At 35.6% G+C, this 12,073-nt stretch overlaps 1 protein-coding gene and 1 long non-coding RNA gene across 3 annotated transcripts in view; one reads left to right on the top strand and one right to left on the bottom strand.

The window, feature by feature from the left end:
• The window catches only part of MARCHF1 (membrane associated ring-CH-type finger 1), an 848,690-nt gene that overhangs the window by 622,605 nt on the left and 214,012 nt on the right, over positions 1–12,073 (top strand). The window lies entirely within an intron of this gene.
• LOC113924396 overlaps positions 6,032–12,073 on the bottom strand; it is a 191,578-nt gene continuing 185,536 nt past the window's right edge. Inside the window, exons 3-4 of the long non-coding RNA XR_003520659.1 lie at positions 6,700–6,753; positions 6,032–6,154 (exon numbers count right to left, since the gene is read on the bottom strand). This is a non-coding gene — a long non-coding RNA (uncharacterized LOC113924396). The remainder of the gene's footprint in view (positions 6,155–6,699; positions 6,754–12,073) is intronic.

Here is a 12,073-nt window from a genome sequence, read left to right as displayed (position 1 = left end):
TTTAGTCCACTGTTTTTGTTTTTTGTTCTTACCTAGAACAGTGAAACAAGGCTTCAAAAACATAGTCAGTAATTATATTGAAAAGAAAAATCTATTTGGAGAGGTAGTGGCTGTCTTTAATGGTAGGTCCCTGGAAGTCCAAAGTTCTATTCTCAGTTCTGGTAAGGAATAGCTGTGCAACATGAAACAAAAATTATCCCTGAAGGGCGCCTGGGTGGCTCAGTCATTAAGCGTCTGCCTTTGGCTCAGGTCATGATCCCAGGGTCCTGGAGCCCTGCATCAGGCTCCCTGCTCCGTGGGAAGCCTTCTTCTCCCTCTCCCACTCCCCCTGCTTGTGTTCCTTCTCTCACTGTGTCTCTCTCTGTCAAATAAATAAATAAAATCTTTAAAAAAATTATCCCTGCACACCTCAGTATCCTCAGCTACATCTCATAAGATAAAAATACTTTCCTATTATTCACAAATTTTATAGGGATCAATGAGATAGTATGTAAAAATGTATGAAAACTGAGAATTCCATATACATATAACATAACTCTTCTAGCCCCCATTCTGAGAAGTAAATTAGACTTAAGAACATACTAGAATAAATAAAATGTCATATAAATATTATCATTTTCTTAGTTTTAATTGCCCATCTCATTTTCTTCCAATACATCAGTTTAGGATTATGACTACAGAACTAGGGAATATTCCATAAATATTCATTCAGGATGCAGCCAGTTAGTCCCAAAACATTGCTACTTAGATACCTTGAAAGCCATATCTGAGACAGGGGTGTTTAACAGGTATTCACTGAAAAAAAATTGCGTACATATTCCTGTATACATTCATTATAAACTTTACTGATATTTAGGATCTGTAGCTCACAGTTTACAAATAATAAAATATGCAATAATCTGTTGTAAATTCCATACAGCCATTTGATTTTCCAGAATGCTTTACTTAATTTGTGTAATATGTTGTATCTGTAGCCAACATATGGCTGCAATTGACAGATGAGAGTTGCTCTGACAAGAATGTTGGTTGATGTTTTTTATTTGACAGTAAAATGAGAGTGAAACATCAAAAATGGATGTTGGAACATCACTGGTTCATCAGTGGTCAGTGATGAATGTTTTCTTTGGTAAATTAGATAATAGTCTTCAAATACTAGAAGAATATTTCCTCAGTTTTTTATGCTTATAATGGCTACAGAAAAACATGCTTTTAAATTTAATTCCCCGTTATTAACATTTTCTCTGCAACCTTAAATCTAACAGTCGTTGGAAAAATAAAACTTGACTTGTAGCATTTGCCCATTTCAGTGATACACTCTCACCATGACGGATATTGGGCTATCAGTGCTACCCCATTAAATGCAGAGTTGGGAAAAGATGCACAGTAACACACCATTATATAGTATTTCCACCATACAGATACAAGAGATGTAAATACCCTCAAGAACCTAGATAATAGTAAAATATTAATAAAATAATTTAGAAGTAATGTTTGAGTGTTTATTATTTTTGTTTTAATATAACCTGTTTAATTGTGGCTTTATATAATTTAACTTTGTAATAATGCCTGGGATTAACAACTAGTCACAATATTACTGAAGATTTAACAATTAGCTCTCATGAACTCCAGTACAAGGGAGCTCCAGCATACTATTGGTCCCAGGTTATGGTAGTATAGTGACAACCTGCAACAAACAAAGTGGGAAATGCTTGAAACTAATAATACTCACTTGCTGACCCAACTCTATGTCTAATTACCATTAGAAATTACATAACTGTATAACCCCTCTTGGGTTTTCTAGTGACACATCTATATAATCACTATAGATGTCACCAGGGAACTTGAGACCTTAAGGACACATAATATTCAGAGAAGGGTATTTTTCAGGATTTCTCTAGTCCCAGTTGGTTAATAATTTTCACTACAAGGCATATTTTCTCAAATTAAAAAAATATGGCTAGCTATGAAGTTCTATTTTGTCCTGCTATGGACATGTATGCCACTCTTCTTCAAAGAAGTAGCAAGTATAGCAACCATAGAGATTTTTCCTCTGTGCTAGGTGGCCTCAACTCTTAACACAATAAAATAAGCATTTCAGCTACTAAAAATATTTTAAGGATTTCTGCATGTGCTTTTTATCCCTTAATGTATTCTTCCTCCTATATTATTCATCTTATTAAGTTGCACTCCTGTCTTCCAGTTATCAAAGCGGGAAACCTAGATGTCATACTAGGTTCTTCTTTTTCCCTCATTCTCACAACTCAAAAATTACTAAATACAGAATTGTGTCTAAGTGCTGGAATGATACCTAGACTTCGATACCTAGACAGTAACTGTTTTAATGGATGTATGGCTCAGTGAGCTGACTCAGGCACAGCACGCGTGTGTGCCCCCCCCAACACATACACAAACACACACACAAAGGAAATGAATGAATGAGTCTAGACCTTGAGGTGGAGGAATAGGACTTATATTTTGTATCTTAATTGACTATATTGGCATAGTTTTGGGGTGCTGTTTAATTCTTCACAAAAAAATTTAAAATGAGAAATTTCAAAAAAGTCTGCGGCTATATCATCAGAAAACTTTTACAAATAGATCTTAATGTGTTGTTGTTGTCAATGTAATTTATTTGCTTACTTAATACACACTAGAAAAGAGTGAGTGATGTTTGGGACTAAATAATTCACTGCCAGTATGACAGTATGGCTCTAATTAAAAAGGAGAAATCTCAGGTCCTTAATATGAACGCCTTCCTTGCTATCTAGTACAAAATGTCCCCAAACAAGGTATGACAGTCAAATGCCATGCGGAGTGTACTGAAATATTCCTCTTCTTTACTGATTTTTTTTAAGCATACAGTAGAAAGCTAAGGAGGAAGTCATTCAGAAAACCTCTGAAGCAGTGACTTTAAACTTCTGTTGGTGATAGTCCCCAGTGACAATCATAAAGGCCTGGATTCTTCTCCCCAGAAAAATGAGTATGTACATATGACAAATCATTTTGCATGGAATTTCAGGAACTTTTACAGTCTACAGATTGAAAATTAATGCTCTAGAGAAACTCAGTTTGGGCAAGCCTTAGCAAATAAAATTAATTAACATTAAGTCAGGAGAGGGTTAATTCATCCTTGGACAAGAAAAGAATGCCCAGCTTTGAAAATAAATATGCTCCTGCTCAATCAACAAAAACAATATTGGAACAGGTAGGGAAGTAAGGACAGAGTACAGGTCATGAACTCATTTATCTCACCAGAGGATTTCCTAGGGCCTCCCTTGATTTCTGTCCTCAGACTTCATTAAGGGTAAAATGAACTGTAAAGATCTAGAGTGCACAGAAGAACTGCATTCTGACTGATTTAGAGAGAAATAGGAACCATAAAGTCTTCTCATCTAAGCTTTCTCTTTTACTACACATATAAAAAGTAAATGTTAAAATTGTGCTCAGAATGCACATTTTATGATCCCAATGCCAAGAGCATATCATTTGCTTTTTGCCTCTGTGGTTTATGTTGTCCCCTGAACATTTCAATATAATTAGAGCCTTGTTATGTACAGTAGGAAGATACATGATTGCTTTATAATGAAGAAGACTAGAATAAGCTTATTAAGTGGCCATTTATGTTTTCATTATGGCCCTACTTTTATTATCATATTCATAATGAAGATCAGGAAAATGTATAGCAAGAAACTTAACTCCAAAAGAGTCAATACATAATGTCAAAATAAGATACATGATCACAGGTTAACCCTCTGGATAAAATATATAGAGAAGACTGCACCAAGATTTCATATGTTCAATAAATATGTATTGGAAACATTATTTGGATTTTGATTATTAATTAAAGTAAATGTGCTATTTGGATAATTTAAAGTCGTTATATGTTGACAGTGGTCAAAGAAGTGATAATGAAAGGGTGCAATTATTTCTAAAAATTTCTGGAATATAAAAATCTTCATTCTTACATTTAGATTGACTTTGAAATATATGCATGTATTTCATTTCAATTTTCTGTGCACCAAAGGGGATTTGGAGAATCAGAACAATTTTGAAGATAAAGTAGCCCAAATAATGCAATTTTGCCTTAAATGCCCAATTAAGAAAAGGTATTTTTTTCTCTATACATGATCCAAGTAATTGTTGGCATTCTCCTCTTGATCATATGTAACATATTCATAGTTATTTTTGCTAATTTCTTCAAGCCATGCTACAGGTAATACTTCATCAATTGTTTAGAACACAATTTTATGAAAACTATCTTCATGAAATACCTGTGTATTAACTGTCCAGGCCAGACACACATGCAAGATAGAATAATGAATAAATGAAAATATCTGAATAATACAAAGTAAAAAAGCCTTTTGTGTAAGAATAAAATTCAAGTGAAAGGAGCGTTTTAAAGAAAAACCTGGAAGAATACTGATAATCACCTCAATTTTCTATTTCATTCAGCTATTTAAAAGTATTGCATTTCTCTGAAAAGAGGTGTTTTAATTCCTGTCCTATCCCCTCTTTTTCCATTACTGAAACAGCAAATTATTGGCTTGCAAAGACCAATGACATGACAGTATACTGAGAAAGGAAAGTGAAAGATCTAAAGGCTTTTGATATCAGTTAGTGTTTTTTATTCCAAAGAAAAAATATTTTGTAATATTTTAGTAAACAAACAAATTCAGTCCCCAAACTGAGTGTGGAGAAGGGAAAGGAGAAGGGCAAGGCTCTGTATTGTTCTTGATGGCGGAAGAATTACGAGAGCTAAATACTTTATTAGATCATAAATGTTCCCAGGCTATGTATGGTGGCTTTGTGATGTGTCAGCTTGGCTAAACTGAACAACATTCCCCAAAATTCCCTTCATGGGCATGACCAGTTAAGATGGGTAGCCAGGGAGATTGTGGAGCTCATGGAGGGCAGAGGGAAACATCAGCCTTTCCATCATTCAGACATGCTGTCACTTGTCTTCTGTCTTATCTCACTGGAATGAGGCCACATCTGGACCTATAATTTATGCTTCTTCCCCTGGATCCTCCTTTAGCTTCTCTAACTCCTGGGCTTGATGACAAAGGGCCTCTGCTTCCAACAGACACCGGTATCTTCAAGGTCAGAGGCACATGGGTTCTGATCTGTTCTCGTGGGCTCTGATTCATGCTTACGGCTTATCTTTGCCCTCCCCTACTTCACATCTATCTCACCTTCTCCACTTCCTGCCCAATAGACTTTAAGTTCTAGCATCAGATACAAAGACAGTTGTCTGTAAGACAGAAAGTGCTTACCCAGCTCCTACAATACTGCAATGTCAAATCTATATAACAAACCCTTTCATATATCAATATATATCCTAGTGGTTCTGCTCGTATGATTAAAATCTGACTGAGAGGCTGAACTTTTTATTTTAAGATTTTATTTATTTATTTGACAGATAGAGACATAGTGAGAGAGGGAATACAAGCAGGCAGAGTGAGAGAGGGAGAAGCAGGCTTCCTGCAGAGCAGGGAGCCCGATGTGGGGCTCGATCCCAGGACCCTGGGACCATGACTGAGCCAAAGGCAGATGCTTAACGACTGAGCCACCCAGGCACCCCGGAGGCTAAACTTCTTATTAGCATTAGAGCTTCTTACATTTTTCTATTTTTAAAATGAATGTCTCCTAAATGCAAATGATTTTACACTTGCATTGCCAATACCCTAATAGTAATTCTTTATGATTATCTCACTGGGTATTTTTTTATTTGCAGAAGTACACACACTTCATTAGATATTTTCTTTGGAGTCTGGAATTTAGGATTGACTTAATAATTGTGAAGCTGCAACCTCAACAAAGTTCAACTTCCTACCTACTTAAGTTTAGCTGAAATGTGTTTAACTGATGAAAAATAAATCACTTCCACTTTCTAAAGAAAAGTAGGATAGAAAGTAAATTTATAAGATGGAATATTAGCCAACCCACAACAATTGAATTAGTAGCTTAAAAATTGGCTATGCCACAAAAATAAGACCCACAGTGAATTTCTGAATTAATTTTAATAAAGACTTCTGCTTTTCCATGCAAAGAAACAGAATTTTATATGTGTTCAATTTTACATTGCAATAACACCCAAAAGAAACAACCTTTTAATGTAAGCTTTTTTTTCCAGTTCTTCATCCCTTGGGAAAACCTGTAATAGAAACACTCGTCAGCTTGTCAGCATATGTGCAAACTGATAAACAGCAACAAAACCCAAAAGAAAAACAATTTCCATTTACTCTAGAAGAAGGTAAAGGCATCACTCTCTAATCAAGAATAAGGACTAGAATAAATTAGTTACGATGTATGGAAGATAGAATAATGGCCTCCCAAAGATGTCCACATCCTAATCCACAAAACTTGTGGGATTGTTGAATATGTTGAACTTATTGAATACGTTGCATTACAAGGGCAAGAGGTAATTAAAAGAGTGGATGAAATTGAGGTTGCTAATCAGCTGATTGTAAGACCAGGAGATTATCCTGTACAATCTGGATGAGCTCAAGGTAATCACAAAGGTCTTCTAATGGAAAGAGAGAAACAGAAGTATCAGAACCAGAGATAGCATCATGAGAAGGACCTTATCATCCAGAGGGAAGGGGACCACATGTCAAGGGATGTGGGCAGCCTCTAGAAGCTTGAACAGGCAAAGAAACAGATTCTCTTCTAGAGCCTCCAGAAAGAAGACAGTCTTACCTACAGCTTGATTTTAGCCAGTCAGACCCATTCTGGACATTCTGACCTCCAGAACTGTAAGACATTAAATTTGTGTTAAGACACCAAGTTAGTGATATTTTTTATAACAGCAATAAGACCCTAACACACGTGGAATCAGGCCAAAATAAGCAATTGAAGTCAGCAGCTTCAAAAGAATATTTGTGCTCACATCAGCTTTCTCAATTCTGCTAAAAATTAAAATGGGAATAAATGCATTTAGACAAAATTCATATAAAGGGAAATGTACCCATGTTGAGAAAATCATAAAGAAATTTTGTTTTCCCAGGTTTCTAACTTTTATAAAAGAAAAAAAATTAAAGAGAAGAAAAAGATTTAAGTTAACATGTGCAACACAACCTAACTTACATCTCCATGGCCCCAACTGCATTTTATCTTTTGATTATGCAGAGTTCATTTCAGCTCATTGTAGATTAAATCGAATAGTGACATTCCCAACTGGACTACCAGATGGAATCACATTTTAATTAACTTTTCAACCAGCATACAGATGTGCTTCTTCTGATCATTATCAAGAAATCATTTGCTTTCAGCAAAATGAGAAGCCCTGGTGGCAGATTGTGGCTTAGAATGATTGATCACATCATGAGATCATTAACCTTAAAATGCTTTTAATCATTTATTGACCAAATGAAGAAAAATCTTGTAAACCAGTATTGAATATATCTAAGGCACATTATCACATATGTTTTAGGAGATTAAATTAAAGGAAATATTTGCATAATAAAATAATTATGTATATATATATATATAATATTATTAACTTCTAAAAAGTTGTATGTCTTCTGACATTAGGATTCCATACATTAATGAAAAAAAGAACTTACCTTAAATCTGCTTTTTTGTTCTTCATCACCATCAAATAATTACAAGTCATATTTGATGTTTTAAGGATAATAAATAAGGTTTCTACCTTCTAAACATTTATACTTTGAAAAAGATCAGTTATGAATAATTTGTACTTAAGTAGAAAAAAATTAAATGAGTAAAAATGAAACATAAAAGACAACTCAAAATTATATAGAAAGGATGAAAAGGCTTTCATTTATACAACTTGTTTGATTTAAATGCTTACTTCCATTCTTTTCAAGCTACAACTAGTCCTCTAGTAAACTAGGACTCTGGTAATTATAAACATTAGTAATAAAAAGCCTTTCCTGATAGTTAAAAACCTTTTTTTTCTTATTCCAAAATTTATAAATGAAAGTCTATGTGTAAAATATAATTTCTATTGTTATCAGTTATTAAGTTACTGTAATATGTCCAATACCAAAGGAAAAACAAGAAGCGTCTATCTTTGAAAAGTTTCAGGTTGTGAGAGACTACAGGGCAGGCATTTTAGCAGGTCAGAACCAAGCTCAGATTATTTGGTGTGTCTTTTAAGGTGTCAAGGTGGAAAGCATTCCATCATTCATTCTGTCCTAACTCATAAAAGTCTCAGCATATCTATTAACCTAGGTATAAACTGTTCTCCAAGTGAATTGAAATCGCAACTTAGGCCTCTGCCCTTCAAGTGTAAAAATTTATCTATTATAGGAAATTAGGATTCTTATTCCACCTCCCTAGGTGACCACATAAGGTCTCTGGACCTCAGTTTATTCATCATAGAAATGACTCATTTTCAATTGCAATGAGTACTTAAGCTCCTTTTTCAATTAAAAATATCTCATGTGGAAGCCCAGTACTTAAAGATGATGGTGGAATGTCTTTAGTCAAACTTGAGCTTGATGGGGAAATCTGGAGCTTCACTCACATAGTCCCCTTCTTCTGTGTGCAACTCCCTGAGCTCCTCAGAGCCCAGACTGAAAACTAACACAGCCCCCCACCCTGGTCCAGTCCAGCCTATCCTATCTAAGTGTAACTTTTTGGCATCATCGAGACAGCGGCAATGACAAGTCCCACTCTTCCAGGACTTCCTATCTCCCAGGCAAATGGTTGGCCCAGGAAATCTGGTCCTGAAATTATTTGTCCTTGGATAAAAATGATCTAGAAAGAGAAAACCAATGGGAAAAGAAAAGAAAATAAGAAGAGAAAAAAATATTGCATAAGAAAATGAATAAAACTTTCAGTTTTAGTAATTTGTATTTTACCATCTCTCTAGAATCTCATCCTACCATTTTTGCTGTAACCGAGTGGAAAAAAATTAAGTCATGAACAAAATAAATAAATCTCAGAGCAGGAGTGAGTGCTCTGAAATATCACTTTAACATTTTTAACAGGCTGGACTCAAAATCTTTTACTGTGAACAAGTGATTTCTATTCTTTTCGAAGAACTCCCACTTTTTCCTTTTAATGTTTTGCTGCTCCTGAGTTTAACAATAGACAAAATAGCACTTGCCTCTTTAGATAATACTTTCTTCAGCATGCCCTAAACTGGCATTCCTAGGATGCAAAATGTGACATCATTACTTATGGACTCAAAATAGAAATGGGCAAAAGATCCAAATAACAAGCTGGATTTACCCTGGTCAACATTGTTGATGCTTATTATGTGTACATTACTCTGCAGTTTATTCAGAAATTCTTTGGCAGTAACTGTATACTAATATAATTTAATATATGTGTGAAGTCCCTGGTTCTACCTTACCCTCGTGGTGCTTCAAGTCTCTTCACATGTAGGCCCAGGGTCTATTAATGTAGGAGAGACACCAAAGAAATATCAGTACCTGGGAGAAGCATCTGTGGGGACTGAGATTTGCACACAGTGATCTCTCTAGTTCAGAAAGTACGTTGATAATGAGTTTGCAGGTTTGCCAGTTTATGTAATGACTTTTCTCCCAAGACTTACGTTTGCAAAAGTTACTGATTTAACAAAGATTTAGATTGTAGGAAGAGTTGAATTTATGGAAAAAATATTACAATAACTATCGAGTTCCATTTTCAGCATAAGTGTGATTCTTCACTCCATATAAGGCTCCAACATAACAAAGACGGTGGCACATTTCCTCTCCATCGTTTATGGCCACTGTGATCTGCAAGTGTCTGATTAAAGGATTTTAAAAGCTATTAGAAAATTATTTCCTTTTTTTTTTTCTTTCTACACACTGGCTTTCTTTCATTTAAGATATTTCTGCTAACCTTTTCTTCAGACATATAAAATACCAGAATCCTAAAGAAATTTACCTTAGCAATTTGAACATAAACAGTAAATTTATATCAGACACTTAAATGTAAGCATTTTATTCAAATATCACTTTGTCATTCTCAGAAAAGACGAAAGTTAGGTTCCAAAATGTATGCTTTTCTTCTTCATTTTTTTAAATTGACATCCTTTTGTGCTCTTTCTCTCTCTGAGTAGAAGCCTATTTGGTGTAGTAGAAAAAACCCAGGAATAGCAATTAGACAATAGGGCTAGAGTCTGGCTTTAGCTTTACTAGCTCTATGACTTTATTTTTATTTTTATTTTTTGCATTTTTTATTATATTACTAGCTCTTTGACTTTAGACAAAGCATTTCTCTGCTCTGTGTCTCAGTGTTCAACCTTGTATACGGGTTACTGTGATGGTCTAAATATTAATTATATGCCAACATGTTTGTAATCTCAATGTTACTCCATCTGTTAAGTGGTATTCGAGTTGCTTTGAAAGAGCCAAAAGTAGCCTTAGAGTGAAAAGCATCTGGATCCCTTAGGCACTTGCTACATACATAGGCAAAGTCAGATTACATAACAATAAAATTTCTCTTAATGCTCTTTAGAAGGGGTAAGGTTGCCATCAGTAGATCTCGGGATACTAGGTAAGGCCTGGTAATTTGGATCAAGCTGACATTGCTAACACCCCTGGGAAGACAAAGGCTGTGTACACCTTTACATAGTTTTCTGTCTTCCAGGAAATTTCTCCTTCAGCGACAACATTATTGAGCTTGCTTACTCAATCTAAATCTCCATCAGGCGTTTAGATTCTTTACAGCTCCCTCATTATACCAGAAATACAGCATTGCTTCCTTACTTATTTGGGGATTTTATTTCCTTTTCAGATGCCCAATAGTCCAAGGTGCATGAATCAGTGAAACAAATTGTTTCATCTCGAGTCCTTTTCTTCCCGGAAGAAAATTGGATCTTTGCTCTGTGCTTCACTTTTCATTTCTTTCTGCATGATCTGCCCAAAATGATAGTGTCAGACACAGCAAGACAGTTGTGTTCACTGCTGGTGTTAAGTCTGAAAATTAAATTGACAGAGAAAAACAAGAGCCCCAGTATTGTCAGGGACTGAACATGTGATGTCTGCTGAAGCCGGTGTCTGCCAGACCTAACTTCTCAGGTAGGCTAATGCAGCAAGGTTTACATGCTTTTAGAAATCTGAGTCACGTAGGACACTAGCCCATCACGTAGCATATTTGGAAGAAGGACAAAAACCTCATTAGCTGTAACGGATGACTTCCTGACTGCTATCAACTAGCCAGTAGAGAACAGCAATCTGTGTCATTTGTTGATCTGGAAATGTGGTTATAAGTGTAAAACCAGGATTCTCCAACAGCAATACAATTGACATGCTGGGCAAAATAACTCTTTGTTGTGAGGAGCTTTCCTTTGCATTGTAGGATATTTAACATCCCTGGCCTCCACCCGCTGGATGCCAATAACCCTACCACCACACTCCTACTCAGAAAAAACGAAAAATTTCTCCAAACATGGCCAAATCCTCCCCATCTCCACCCCAAGGGAGAGGAATCATCGTGCTTGAAAACCACTAGTCTAAAAATAAAGGGGATCATGAGACTGGAGGCAGAATTGCAGGGTTTATCCTTGAGATCTTGCTTTCCCTTTCTGCTTCCTTACCCACTTCTATTTTCCTTCTAATCTCATGGCTACTGAAAAACATATTTTTTTTTTTTCTGTGTGAGTGGGATATGACATTTTACATTCTATGTAGGCGGAAAGTCTTCAATAGGTTTTAATCAAAGCAATACAATTCTAATTGTGGAGTTTTAGACATTGAGCCCTTGCAAGGTCATGGTGTTAGAAGTGGATGGCCTGAAAAGGATTACCTTAATTTTCCCAAAAGACCATTTCCAGGTTGCAGCCAGTAATCTGAGGAATCCAGACATGGTCAGCTTTTCATTATCAATGGTGTCATATTATCAGTAATAACCAATTAGTTCACTGGTATATGATCTCATCTCAAAAATCCAGTTTGTCTAGACATACAGATCTCACCCAATAAAGTAAACATTTGTTGTCTTCCCTACCAACTTTCTGTTCTGTTTTCTTTTAGCGTAGCTACAGATTTTACTACTAGATAAGCTCCTATTTCACTCCTGTTTCAGGTCATCTGAAAAGCTCCCATCTGTAAGTCTCCCAGCCAGCCATGGAATGTAGACATGAACTAGTAAGTCT

This window comes from Zalophus californianus, chromosome 2, assembly GCF_009762305.2.
Source record: "Zalophus californianus isolate mZalCal1 chromosome 2, mZalCal1.pri.v2, whole genome shotgun sequence".
Classification (NCBI taxonomy): Eukaryota; Metazoa; Chordata; class Mammalia; order Carnivora; family Otariidae; genus Zalophus; species Zalophus californianus.
This window is presented reverse-complemented; position numbering and strand designations above follow the sequence as displayed.